The 12,500-nt window shown below is 39.3% G+C and overlaps 1 long non-coding RNA gene across 1 annotated transcript in view; it reads right to left on the bottom strand.

Annotated features, from left to right (window-relative positions):
* The window catches only part of LOC149133181 (uncharacterized), a 39,440-nt gene extending 29,764 nt beyond the window's left edge, over nt 1-9,676 (bottom strand). The window contains exon 1 of the long non-coding RNA XR_016243759.1: nt 9,365-9,676. This is a non-coding gene — a long non-coding RNA (uncharacterized LOC149133181). The remainder of the gene's footprint in view (nt 1-9,364) is intronic.
* Nucleotides 9,677-12,500: the final 2,824 nt, after the last annotated feature.

Below are 12,500 nucleotides of genomic sequence, written 5' to 3'. Positions count from 1 at the left end.
AGTGATAATAATTGTTATAATAAACGTGGCGGAGCGGGGGCGGGGGTTTCCTGTGCGTAAATGTGGTGTTGGTTTTAGGTAACAATAATGGCGATGTACTGTGTAATGGTGTGTTGTGGTGTTCATCGTGGAATGCGAAGATGGGAATGGTTTCTATTACAATAGTGGTGGTGGTGGTGGTGGGGAGGAATGGGTGGGGTAGCAGCAGCGGTGATAGTGGTGATTGTTGTTGTTATTGTGGTTATAGTGGTGCTAGTGGTGGTGGTGGTGGTGGTGGTGGTGGTGGTGGTGGCGGCGACGGTGGCGGTGGTGGTTGTGGTGATGGTGGTGATGGTGATGGTTGTAGTGGTGGGGCCTTGTGGTGATGAAGATGGTAGTGGTGGCGGTGGTAGTGGAGGAGGTGGTGGTAGTCGTCATCGTCGTCGTCGTGGAGATGATGATGGTGGCGGTGGTGGTGGTGGTGTTAGTAGAGGGGATGGTAGATTTAGTGGTAGTAATGGCGGAACTGGTAGTGGTGGTGATAGTGGTGGTCGACGTCGTCGTCGTCATCGTTGTTGTTGTGGTGGTGGCGGCAGTGGTGGTAGAGTGCCTTACCATAATGGTGGTAGTGATGGTGAAGGTGGTGTTGTTTTGCTTTGGTTGTGGTATAGATGACAGTGATGATGATGATGATGATGATGATGATGATGATGATGATGGTGATGATGATGATGATGATGGCGGTGATGATGGTGGAGGAAACCCAAGAGGGAAGGTGTGTCGGTTTTGTAGCGGTGGTAGTGGTAGTTGTGAGGGTGGTGGACGTGGTGCTGGTGGTAGAGGTAGTGGAAGTAGATGTGACGATGGTGTTGGTGGTAGTGATGATGGTGTTAGTGGTGGTGGCGGTGGTGGACGTGGTGGGGGAGGTGGACGTGGTGGTGGTGGTGGTGGTGGTGGTGGTGGTGATGGTGTTGGAAGTGAATATAACGTCGTTGGGTAACGTAACGATAGGGTATGGTTGTGGTAGTGGTAGTGGTGGATGTAATGTTGGGAGCGGCAGTGGTGGTGGTGGTGGTGGTGGTAGCGGTGGCGGCAGTGGCGGCGGCAGTGGCGGCGGCAGTGGCGGCGGCAGTGGCGGCGGCAGTGGCGGCGGCGACGACGGTGGTGGTGGTGTTGGTGGAGGTGGTAGTGATGGTGGTGGTGGTGGTGGTGGTGGTAATGGTGGTAGGTGGCGTTGGTATGCACTTTTATGAAGGTCGCAGAAATGGTAACCACGTGATTTCTGTATATTCAGACGATGGTGTTATTCGTGTTTCTGGTGGTAGTGGCGTCGGCACGGGCGGCACAACGGCGGCGGCGGCGGAGGCAGTGGTGGTGGTAGTGTCGGTAATGGTGGCGGTTGGTGTAGTGGTGTTGGTGGTAGTGTGTAGCGTACGAAATGGCTGTCATCATCATCGCAGTGTCATTGATCGACGTATGTAGAGGAGGATTGGTGGGGGGTGACGGTGACGGATATATTAATTCTGATGACAATGGTGTTCATTAATGGGAGTTGTTATTGTTGATGTTGTTGTTGTTGTTGTTGTTGTTGGTGGTGGTGGTGGTGGTGGTGGTGGTGGTGGTGGTGGTGGTGGCACTAGTGTGAGACGGCAGTGATAACAAGGATGAGGGAAGTGAGAGGAAAGAGCTACTTCTGCACACACGCACCCATACACACACATACACACAAACATGTTAAAGTGAATTCGAAGTTTCGGTCAGCTGAGCTATCATCAGCCGGGTTGTGATGGTTTAAGATAATCTTGGCCGTTGTACTCCACAAGAGTACAGAGTAACGCTTCAGATTAGTGTGAAATCGTTTTTATTCCAACTGGTCATAAAACACACACACATACACACACACACACACACACATGCATATACCTACATAAAAAATATACTATAACCTTGAATTATTTACACATGTATTTTGCTTCTAGTTCTTCAGGTTCATTATTTTATAAATAAATGTCACGTTAATTAGTGTATAATCCTCGTATCAGAATTCTGATGGTATATCTGGTTTAAAATATTTAAATTTTTCAGAGATAAGTTGTCATTGCAGGCGCTTGCTACTGTTGTTCTTCTTGTTGTTAATTTTATAGTTTTACCGGATTATTAACCTCATGTTTAGAGTTTCTATTTACATAATTTATAATCTACAACATGCCTGAATCAGTTTCATATCGGATCGACATAGAATGTCTTATTCCTTGATATTCAATATTTATTTATAATTTAAAGTAATATTATCTTATCTCATATATTTAGCATATATATTTACGACAGTCAGAAGTTGTGGTGAAAGAGTACAGCAGGGTTCGCCACCACCCCCTGCCAGAGCCTCGTGGAGCTTTAGGTGTTTTCACTCAATAAACACTCACAACGCCCGGTCTGGGAATCGAAACTGCGATCCTATGCCTGCGAGTTTGCTGCCCTAACCACTGGGCCATTGCGAGCGTGTATATTTAGAATATTTAAAAAGTAATATTTATAATATCTGTATCTAGTTTGTATATCTCCAATATCTGGGGCGCAACTTATTGCAATGATGATCATGCGGTGATACGTATATGTGTGATCGATAAAAACTCTTCGATTCCTTTTGTCTACTAACGATTTTAATTTACAGCAATTCTGTGGTCAAAAGAGAACTTCGACAATGTGCTGAATCCTGGAACCGCGCCAAGGACGTTTAGATCATCCGTCTCGCGTTGGAGGAACTAAGGAGTTTTGGTGACATAAGAATTATTGGAAATGAATTTAGAGAATTTAGAATTTAGATGAGAATACTTTGGAAAGCGTATCGAATAACATGTGTTAAACAGGAGCACTAGGCTTGCAAAGAATCAGTCCTGAAGTAGATTTGTTTGACTAAAACCAGTGCTCCGGCATGGTCGCAGTCAAATGACTGAAACAAATAAAAGAATAAATAAAAAGAACACACACACACACACACACACACGCACACATGCACACTCACATATATATATATATACACACATACACACGCAAACGCAAACGTAGAGAGGGGGCTGTCTGTAATTAATATTGTATTGAGAATAACAGCGAATAATCAATGTATAGCCTTCCAATTCTATAAATGTCCTATAATTTCTAAAGTGCTAATAGTGCATGGGTTACTAATATATATATAGTGGGGAAGGGGGTGTATGAATGCATGCACGTATATACGTGCATATATTTATATATGCGTATATGTGTGTAGATATAGATTTGTATGTAAGCCCATGTATGTCCCTGTGTGTACATGTGTATGTATAAACACACGGAAACTTAATTACATACATTCATTATATATATACGTGTGTGTATATGTATAATACATATATATGTATTATACATACATAATATATTTGCCTATATATTACATACCCACACATATACATATATATACATACGTACGTACATACGTGCATACATTCTTACAACATACATTCATGCGTACGTGCATGCATACATACAGACATACATACATACTTACAGACATATGTATGAGCGTACATATCTCTTTAGTTGTTAGAGTGGAATTCAGCCTTTCCGCTAGCCTGGGGTGACGACTGAACTTTCTAGATACTTTGTAACTGTCTGCCTCGTCATTAATCGCTCACTTCATGTTCCAGAGTCTCCATGTGATAGCAATTGATATATATTTATATATGACGTCGACATTCAATGTGCTAGAAATAGATCACATCTTGTGTCTAATAAGACCTAAATTGTTCTCAACATGAAATATAGCGTGATACCAAAACGTAAGCGGGCAAGACATTTAAAATCACCGAAAAGGAACATTATTAAACAGGGACCGGTTTCAAAATTTAACAATCTTACCGACTGTCTATTTCTCTTCAGCCTGCTAATTACAGCTTAATGGTAAAATTCAAAAGGCTTCGTTTTGGCGCGCTAATTCCAGGAATATGTCTGCAGAGAATATTTACTGCGTCGCATATATCCAGTATGAAAACTCGGTAAGGGTTAATATATTATTAAAAAATATGGCAAAAAATCATATATTAATTAATATCGATTAATTACCAGGAAGCTAGCACATTTAAAGAATCAAAGAGATTCAGAAACACATATATATATATATATATATATATATATATATATATATATATATATATATATAATATGTGAGTATATGAATATATATGTACATGTATGTACATACCTACATCTACATGTATAATTATAGATGCATATCTGGGTACAGGACCTTGCAAAAAAACGTGGACAAAATGATAGAGTACAGAAAACATACAGGCCACATAGAGAACATTTCCTTCATCAGCTGCCACATGTGGGACTAAACCCGGAACCATGCGGTTCCTCCACGTTGCAAATTTGATTTAATTTGTATCCGTGGGAAGAGCCGTTCTAACAATGTGTCCTGCCCTAACTCTTCGAAACGCTTCCCACGGAGACAAATTAAATTAAATTTGTAACGTGGAAGAACCACATGGTTCAGAGTTTCGTCCCACTGCGTGGCACCTTGGGCAAGAGCCTTCTAGTATAGCCTCGTGCCGACCGAAGCCTTATGAGTGGATTTGATAGACGGAAACTGAAAGAACCCTGTCGTATATATATATATATATATATATATATATATATATATATATGTGTGTGTGTGTGTGTGTGTGTGTGTGTGTGTGTGTGTGTGTGTGTGTGTGTGACTATATTTGTCCCCCAATATCACTTGACAACCGATTCTGGTGTGTTTAATGTCCACGTAACATAGCGGTTCGGCGAAGGAGACCGATAGAATAAGTACTGGGCTTACAAATAATAAGTCCTGGGGTCGATTTGCTCGACTAAAGGCGGTGCCCCAGCATGGCCGCAGTCAAGTAACTGAAACAAGTAAAGAAAAAAAAAAGAAAAATATGAACACGCTTGAAAGGCGTCGAACTGGCAGAATCGTTAACACGCAAAGCTGTGTAAAATGCCTTCCAGCATTTCTTTAGTCCTTAGGTTTTAAGTTCAATTCCCGCCAAGGTTGACTTATTTTATCGACCCCACAAAAGGATAAAATATCCCTTCCGGATCGATGAAATAGGTACTAGTTGACCACAAGGGTTGATATCATTGACTAGTTCCCCCCCACACACACACACACACCCATCAACAACTGCTGGCCTTGTGCCAAAATTTGAAACCTATAAACGAATACGTTAGCGTTGACCTAGATGACTATATACGTATTTAGGCTGTGGGCGGGCGGTTATATGTGTGAATGTGCGTGTGTTGCATATCGTATAATAGGCTATTGTGTATTGATATCATAAATTTTATATGAGCAATCGTGTATGGCTTTACTTACAAAGGAAATGTATTTTTCAATGTCTGGCTTTGTGCATTCTAGAGAATGCGAACGAAAATTAAAAGTGCATATGTCCCCAAGCACATGTATTTCGTGTGTGTGTTTCTTTGTGTGTGTGGGAGTTTGTATTATATGTATGCATATATATATATATATATATATATATATATATATATATATATGTGTGTGTGTGTGTGTGTGTGTGTGTGTGTGTGTGTGTGTGTGTTTATACGCATGTCTGTGTGTGTGTGCTCTTTTTATTCTTTCTTTTATTCTTTTACTTGTTTCAGTCATTTGACTGCGGCCATGCTGGAGCTCCTCCTTTAGTCGAACAAATCGACCCCAGGACTTATTCTTTGTAAGCCTAGTACTTATTCTATCGGTCTCTTTTGCCGAACCGCTAAGTTACAGGGACGTGAACACACCAACAACGGTTTTCAAGCGATGGTAGGGGGACAGACACAAACACACACACATATACGACGGGCTTCTTTCAGTTTCCGCCTACCAAATCCACTCACAAGGCTTTGGTCGGCCCGAGGCTATAGTAGAAGACACCTGCCCAAGGTGCCACGCAGTGAGACTGAACCCGGAACCATGTGGTTGGTGAGCAAGCTACTTACCTCACAGCCATATATACATATATATATATATATATATATATATATATATATATATATATATATATATATATATATATATACATATATATATATATATATATATATATATATATATATATATATATATATATATATATATATATATATATATATATATACATTATCTTTCATATTATACTTCTTTCTGTTAATGGACTACGGCTATGCTGGAGCACTGCCTTGCAAGATTTGCCTTTGTCTTACGTCGACGTTTAATCGGTCTTGTACATTTATTAGAGCTTGTACAAATAGATGCTGTATTCTATTGCAGTGTGTCGCTTAATTAATTACAAGAATATAGACTATTGAAGTTGTCATTTTGAAACCCTTTATATTAAGCAATGCTTGCCCTAAATTTGAAAATCTTAAAGTATTCTACTTTGTAGAGAAAACTATTTAGCAACAATTTAAAGAACATTTGTCAAAACTGAATTTGAGCTGTTTGAAAGAAACAGTTTCTATTTCAGTTTTTAATATTATTTTTATTGGTGAAATAAATACCAATTAAGCACTGGCGTCGATCTAATGGTCTGAGCTTCTCCCACTGAGCCAAAATTTGAAACCAATATTATTTCTAGTACTGTTATGTAGTCGATTATCTATCTATCTATCTATCTATCTATCTATCTATCTATCTATCTATCTATCTATCTATCTGTCGGTCTGTCTCTGTCTTTCTATTTGCCTATCAGCCAGTCTTGTCTATGCATCTATCTATCTATCTATCTATCTGTCTGTATATATATATATATCAAATGAAACCATTCTGTTGTGAAGCATCATTGTGCTTAGCTTTCTCAGATAAAATGTGCGAAATATGTAAGCATACATTTTTAACAAGATTAATCTAAATTATTTCTAGGATTGTAGGAAAATCTGTTATTGCATTTTGGTAATTCTGGATTCCTTGGAAGATCACAGTTGTGCTTTGTAAGAGTGCAAGTAACAATATTACAATTTACTAACAAAATATTTAATCCAATCGTTAAATTTTGATTAGACTTCTTTAAAATTTGCGAAAATATTTGCAAGAATATGTTTGAGGGACTTGTTTTATTTTTCGTACTTAAACATTCTGTGCATTAAATAATCATTATCTCTGTAGAGGCCAGTGTGAATATTAGGAAATTTGGGGAATAGAATGTTTAAGGTATAGAAACCTACAATATAACCTATCTCTACAGAATCTTTCGTACCCCTACTATCATTGCAATAAACATTAGAAATTTTGCCTTTGTTTTTAAACCTTAAGTTATTTTCATAATAAAAAAGAGATTTTCTAGGATATATAGATTTAATTTCTGAAGTTTCATTGGCAAAATCTTTTAAACGAAATTGAAGGCATCATTTGAAAGAGATTTGGGATGCGAATGATAAACATCTCCTACATCAAACAGGATAAAACAATTTTTTTCCGTTTGAGATAGAAAGTAAAAATTTTAAAAAAATAATAAAAATTGGTATTTTTCCAAAGGAGTAAATGTAAAGCTAGCCAAATTTTGGATACTATCTTATCTAATGTCGATATCCATTTTATTTGGATAGTTGAGTCTTGGTAAGATGCTATTCGCGAATTTATATTTGTGATCTTTAAAAGTAAAGTAAGGGTTTTGTAATGTCAGAGACTTTACCGTATGGTTATATGTTTAAGTAGTTAATGATCTTTTTTTTTTTTTTTTTTGCTCCTCTGTTTATATTTCATACGGTTGAAAACGTGTTTTTATTTTCGTAACTATTGGTTACGGAATTGAATAAAAAATTATACATACATACATATATATACATATATATATATATATATATATATATATATATATATATGTATATATATATATATATATATATATATATATATATATATATATATATATATATATATATATAAGTATATATATATATATATATATATATATATATATATATATATATATATATATATATATATATATATATATATTAACAAGTATGTCTCTAAAGAGCTTGTTTTCTCCATATCCATAGAAATGTTTACGATTATGTGTGTGTGTGAGAGAGAGAGTGAGAGACACACAGACAGACAGAGACAGAGATAGAGAGAGACAGAGATTGAAAAAGAGAAAGAAAAAAAGAGGTCCCGCCCTGTCTCGGTCTGTATGCACTCAATATTTCAATATTCGTTTTGTTTTTCTCTCAATGTGGGTCTGCTGGGTTATATTTCATATGTGCGGATGCGCATTTGTACAGTTAGTGCTCGTATGGTTGTGCTAGTGTATGTGCACAATTACATATGTGTGTTTGTGCGTTTTTACATGTGTGAGCGTGTGTGTATATGTGTGTATGTGTGTGTGTGTGTTTGTGTGTGTGTGTCTGCTTATATCCACTGAATTATGTATATGTGTGTGGGTTGTGTCTTTCTGTGTGCGAGATTATGCGTGTGTGAGTGCTTATAGACATCGAAGTGCGTGCGTATCTGTGCCTTTGTCCGTATGTGTGTGTGTGTGTAAGCTCCTTTCTACATATATATATACATATATATATATGTGTGTGTGTGTGTGTATGTGTGTGTACGTGGGTTTCTATGTTAATGTGTGTGTGTGTTTGTACGTGGGTTTCTATGCTAATGTGTGTGTGTGTGTGTGTATACGTGGGTTTCTATGCTAATATGTGTATGTGTGTGTGTGTGTGTGTGTGTGTACGTGGGTTTCTATGCTAATGTGTGTGTGTGTGTATACGTGGGTTTCTATGCTAATGTGTGTGTGTGTGTATACGTGGGTTTCTATGCTAATATGTGTATGTGTGTGTGTGTGTGTGTGTACGTGGGTTTCTATGCTAATATGTGTGTGTGTGTATACGTAGGTTTCTATGCTAATATGTGTATGTGTATGTGTGTGTGTGTGTGTGTGTGTGTGTGTGTGTGTGTGTGTGTGTGTGTGTGTGTGTGTGTACGTGGGTTTCTATGCTAATATGTGTGTGTTTGCATTATTTGTATTATTTTTATGCCGACACAATGCATCGCTATTTTCGTCGTATTTCAATATGTGCGTGTATATATGTGCGTGCATGCAAGACGTATATGCGCGTTTGAGCATGCGTGCGTGTGTGTGTGTGTGTGTATGTGTGTGTGTTTGTGTTTGTTCTATGTTTCCGTGTTCGAAGCCAGAGTTCTACAGGGTATAGGTAAGCTGTGACGGCTGTGCAATGATCGGCTATTGAAGGTTATGGCGGAGAAGCCAACCAATAAGAACACCGAAGCGAGTTTGTCTTTAAGTGTGACTGTACTCAAACTCTCTCTTACTTCGTCTCCCTCTTTCTCTCACCTTGTTTCAGTATGAGTGCACTCATCTTCCTATCTTTTACTCACCTCTTCTTCTTCTTCTTCTCTCCGTTCCTCTCCCTTCTTTGCCGTCTGTCTTTTTCTCTCTTCACATTCTCCCAGTCCTTCTCTTTCTTCCTCATCGTCTTTCCCTTTCTCTACTTTCGGTCTCTCCGTCTTACCGTCTCCTTTTTCTTCTTCTCCCTCTTCTCTTCTCTTGCCACCACTTTTCCCTCGCTCTCCTTTTCCTTTTCCTTCTCACTTTTTTCTCGGCGTGTTTAAGTATGACTGCACTGAGGTCTCTCTCCTTCTCTCACTCCCTCTCCTTCACTCTCTCTCTCTCTCTCTCGCTCCGTCTCTCGCTCCGTCTCTCTTCCTCTCTTCTCTCACTGCTTCTTTCTTCCTCTCTTTCATTCTTTCCAACTTTATGTCTATTTGACTTAGTCTGTCTCACCGTCTCTCCTTCTCCCTCCCTCTCATTTTCTCTCACTCCCTCTCCTTCACTCACTCACTCTCTCCCTCACTCTCTCACTCTCATTCTCTCCAACTCCCTCTTTGTCTGTCTGTCTCACCCTCTCTCTGAGCTTTCCTAAGTATTATTACACTCAGTTCTCTCCACCCCCTCCATCTCCCCTCTCTCCACTCTCTCGCTCTCTCTCTTTTTTCTCCTTCTCTTCCTTTCTCTCCCTATCTCTCCCTCTCACTCATTCTTTCCAACTCTGTTCGTCTTCCTGTCTTTCTCTCTCTCTCTCACAGAACTTTCTTAAGTATGATTACACTCAGGTATCTCTCAGTCTCTCTCTTTCTCTCCCTCTCTCTCTCTCCTTCTTTCTCTCCATACTTCTTCACTCTCTCTCTCTCTCTCTCTCTCCCTCCCTCTCTCTCTCTCTCTCTCTCTCCCTCTCTCTCTCCCTCCCTCTCTCTCTCTTTCATATCTTGACATTCACCTACCTACTTGTTGCTAACGACAGTGATAACGTCTTCTTATGTGCGTGTGTGTATGTGTACCTGTGTGTATAAGTGTGTATGTGTGCGAGCGCGCGCGTGTGCACATGTGTGTGTGTGTGTGTGTGCGTGTGTGTGAACAGGTGTGTGACTGTCTTGCGTCCTCTTTCTATGTGCGTACGAGTGTATATTATATGTCTAGCGTGTGCATGCGTAAGTGTATGGGGGTGGTGTGAGGGCTGAGAGATACACTCAAGCAGACAGGCAGACGGAGACGAACAGACACACAGACAATCCGACAGACAGACAGACAGACAGCGAAAGTTGAAGCAGAGACTGAGACAGGTAGGATGAACAAAACCAACAGCAACAACAACAAAAACAATGATGACATCGACAGCGCCGACGACGACAACAATAATAAGAGCAACACCTTTAATGATGATGGCATACAGGTAAGAGCAGCGATAGCACCGTCGGTAGCGTCAACCACAGCCTTAGCAACAACAGCGCTTACCTGTAGAAATGATACGACGGTAGCGACAACAAATACGATACAAGCAAACGATGGAAACATTTACCTGGTCGCTCGATCTGTTAAGAAAAATAGCAGCAAAGTGTTCCTCAAATAATACCATACCGTTAAAGAAAGAAAAAGGGACACGTTGGATAATGTATTGAATCCTTGTTTCGCCTACACGTGAGAAAAGGATGAGACGCAGATGATGGCAAGATCTACCTGGTCGATCGATCTGTTAAAAAAAATAGCAGCAAAGTGTTCCTCAAATAATACCATACCGTCTAAGAAGAAAAAGGGACACGATGGATAATGTATTGAATCCTTATTTCGCCTGCACATAAGGAAAAGATAAGATGCAAATGAGGGAAAGATTTATCTGGTCGCTCGATCTGTTAAAAAAAATAGCAGCTAAGTGTTCCTCAAATAATATTATTTTGTCTTAGAAAAAAAAAAGGAGGACACGTAGAATCCTTGTTTCGCCTACACGTGAGAAAGGGATGAGGCGCAGATTATGGAAAGATTTACCTGGTCGCTCGATCTGTTAAAAAAAATAGCAGCAAAGTGTTCCTCAAATAATACCATGCCGTTTAAGAAAAAAAGGGACATGATGGATAATGTATTGAATCCTTCCTTCTCCTGCACATAAGGAAAAGATAAGATGCAAATGAGGGAAAGATTTATCTGGTCGATCGATCTGTCAAAAAAATTAGGAATAAAATGTTCATTAAGTTATACCATATCGTTTTAGAAAAAAAGAGGGGACATATTGGATAATGTGTGGAATCCTCGATTTCCCTGCACTTAGAAAAAAAGACGAGATGGAATGCGTTCGATCATTGGTCCCTTCGATTAGGCCCAACTCGGGGCTAAACAACGATACCAGAGTATAAATTACAACCGCAAAATCATAGCAACCGACCATAGCAACAACAATGACAACAAACAACTCATTTTAGAGAAGCGTATAAAAAATAGACTGCTACTACTACTACTACTACTACTACTACTACTACTACTACTACTACTACAACTACTATTACTACTACCATCACGACAACTACGGAGCCACTAGGTTGTCGGTCTATATCCTAGAAATAGTTGCCAAATCTCCCTCTATTTGTGCCCTATGGTCTTGGTGAAAGAGGCGACGTTGAATGATGTAAAGGATGCTGGGTTCCCTACATAGAGGGGAAAGATGAGGTAGTCATGGCAGGAAACACCTTTGATTATGGGTCTGTCTCTTCGATCAGGCCTGACTCGGGGTTAAACAAGTACAACTATATTAAAACTAACAATAACAGCAACAACAATCTTAGTAGCAACAACAACAACAACAGTGGAGAAGTGTAAAAAGAGAAATGTTGAAGTAATATTACTGTCGTCATGACAACGACAATTGTGGAGCCACTATGCTGTCACTCGATATGCTAGAAATAGCAGCTAAAGTCTCCACTAACCACACAAACATACAAATCTCCAAAACCAAAAGAAAAAAAAAAGCATGGACGGACGCACTTTTGGATTCACTGCATAAAAGTATGTGATCGGAGGTGATGGTCATGGCTGGGATGTCTTTGATCATAAGTTTGTTAAATCAAGGGTCAGAAGAGGTTAAACAATAACAGCCGTAATAAGTAGAAATGAAATAAAACAAAAAACAATTGCTACGTGTAGTAGTTGTGGTAGTGGTGGTGTTCATAGTAGTAGTAGTAGTAGTAG

Source organism: Octopus bimaculoides, chromosome 11, assembly GCF_046866305.1.
Source record: "Octopus bimaculoides isolate indiv1 chromosome 11, ASM4686630v1, whole genome shotgun sequence".
Classification (NCBI taxonomy): domain Eukaryota; kingdom Metazoa; phylum Mollusca; class Cephalopoda; order Octopoda; family Octopodidae; genus Octopus; species Octopus bimaculoides.
This window is presented reverse-complemented; position numbering and strand designations above follow the sequence as displayed.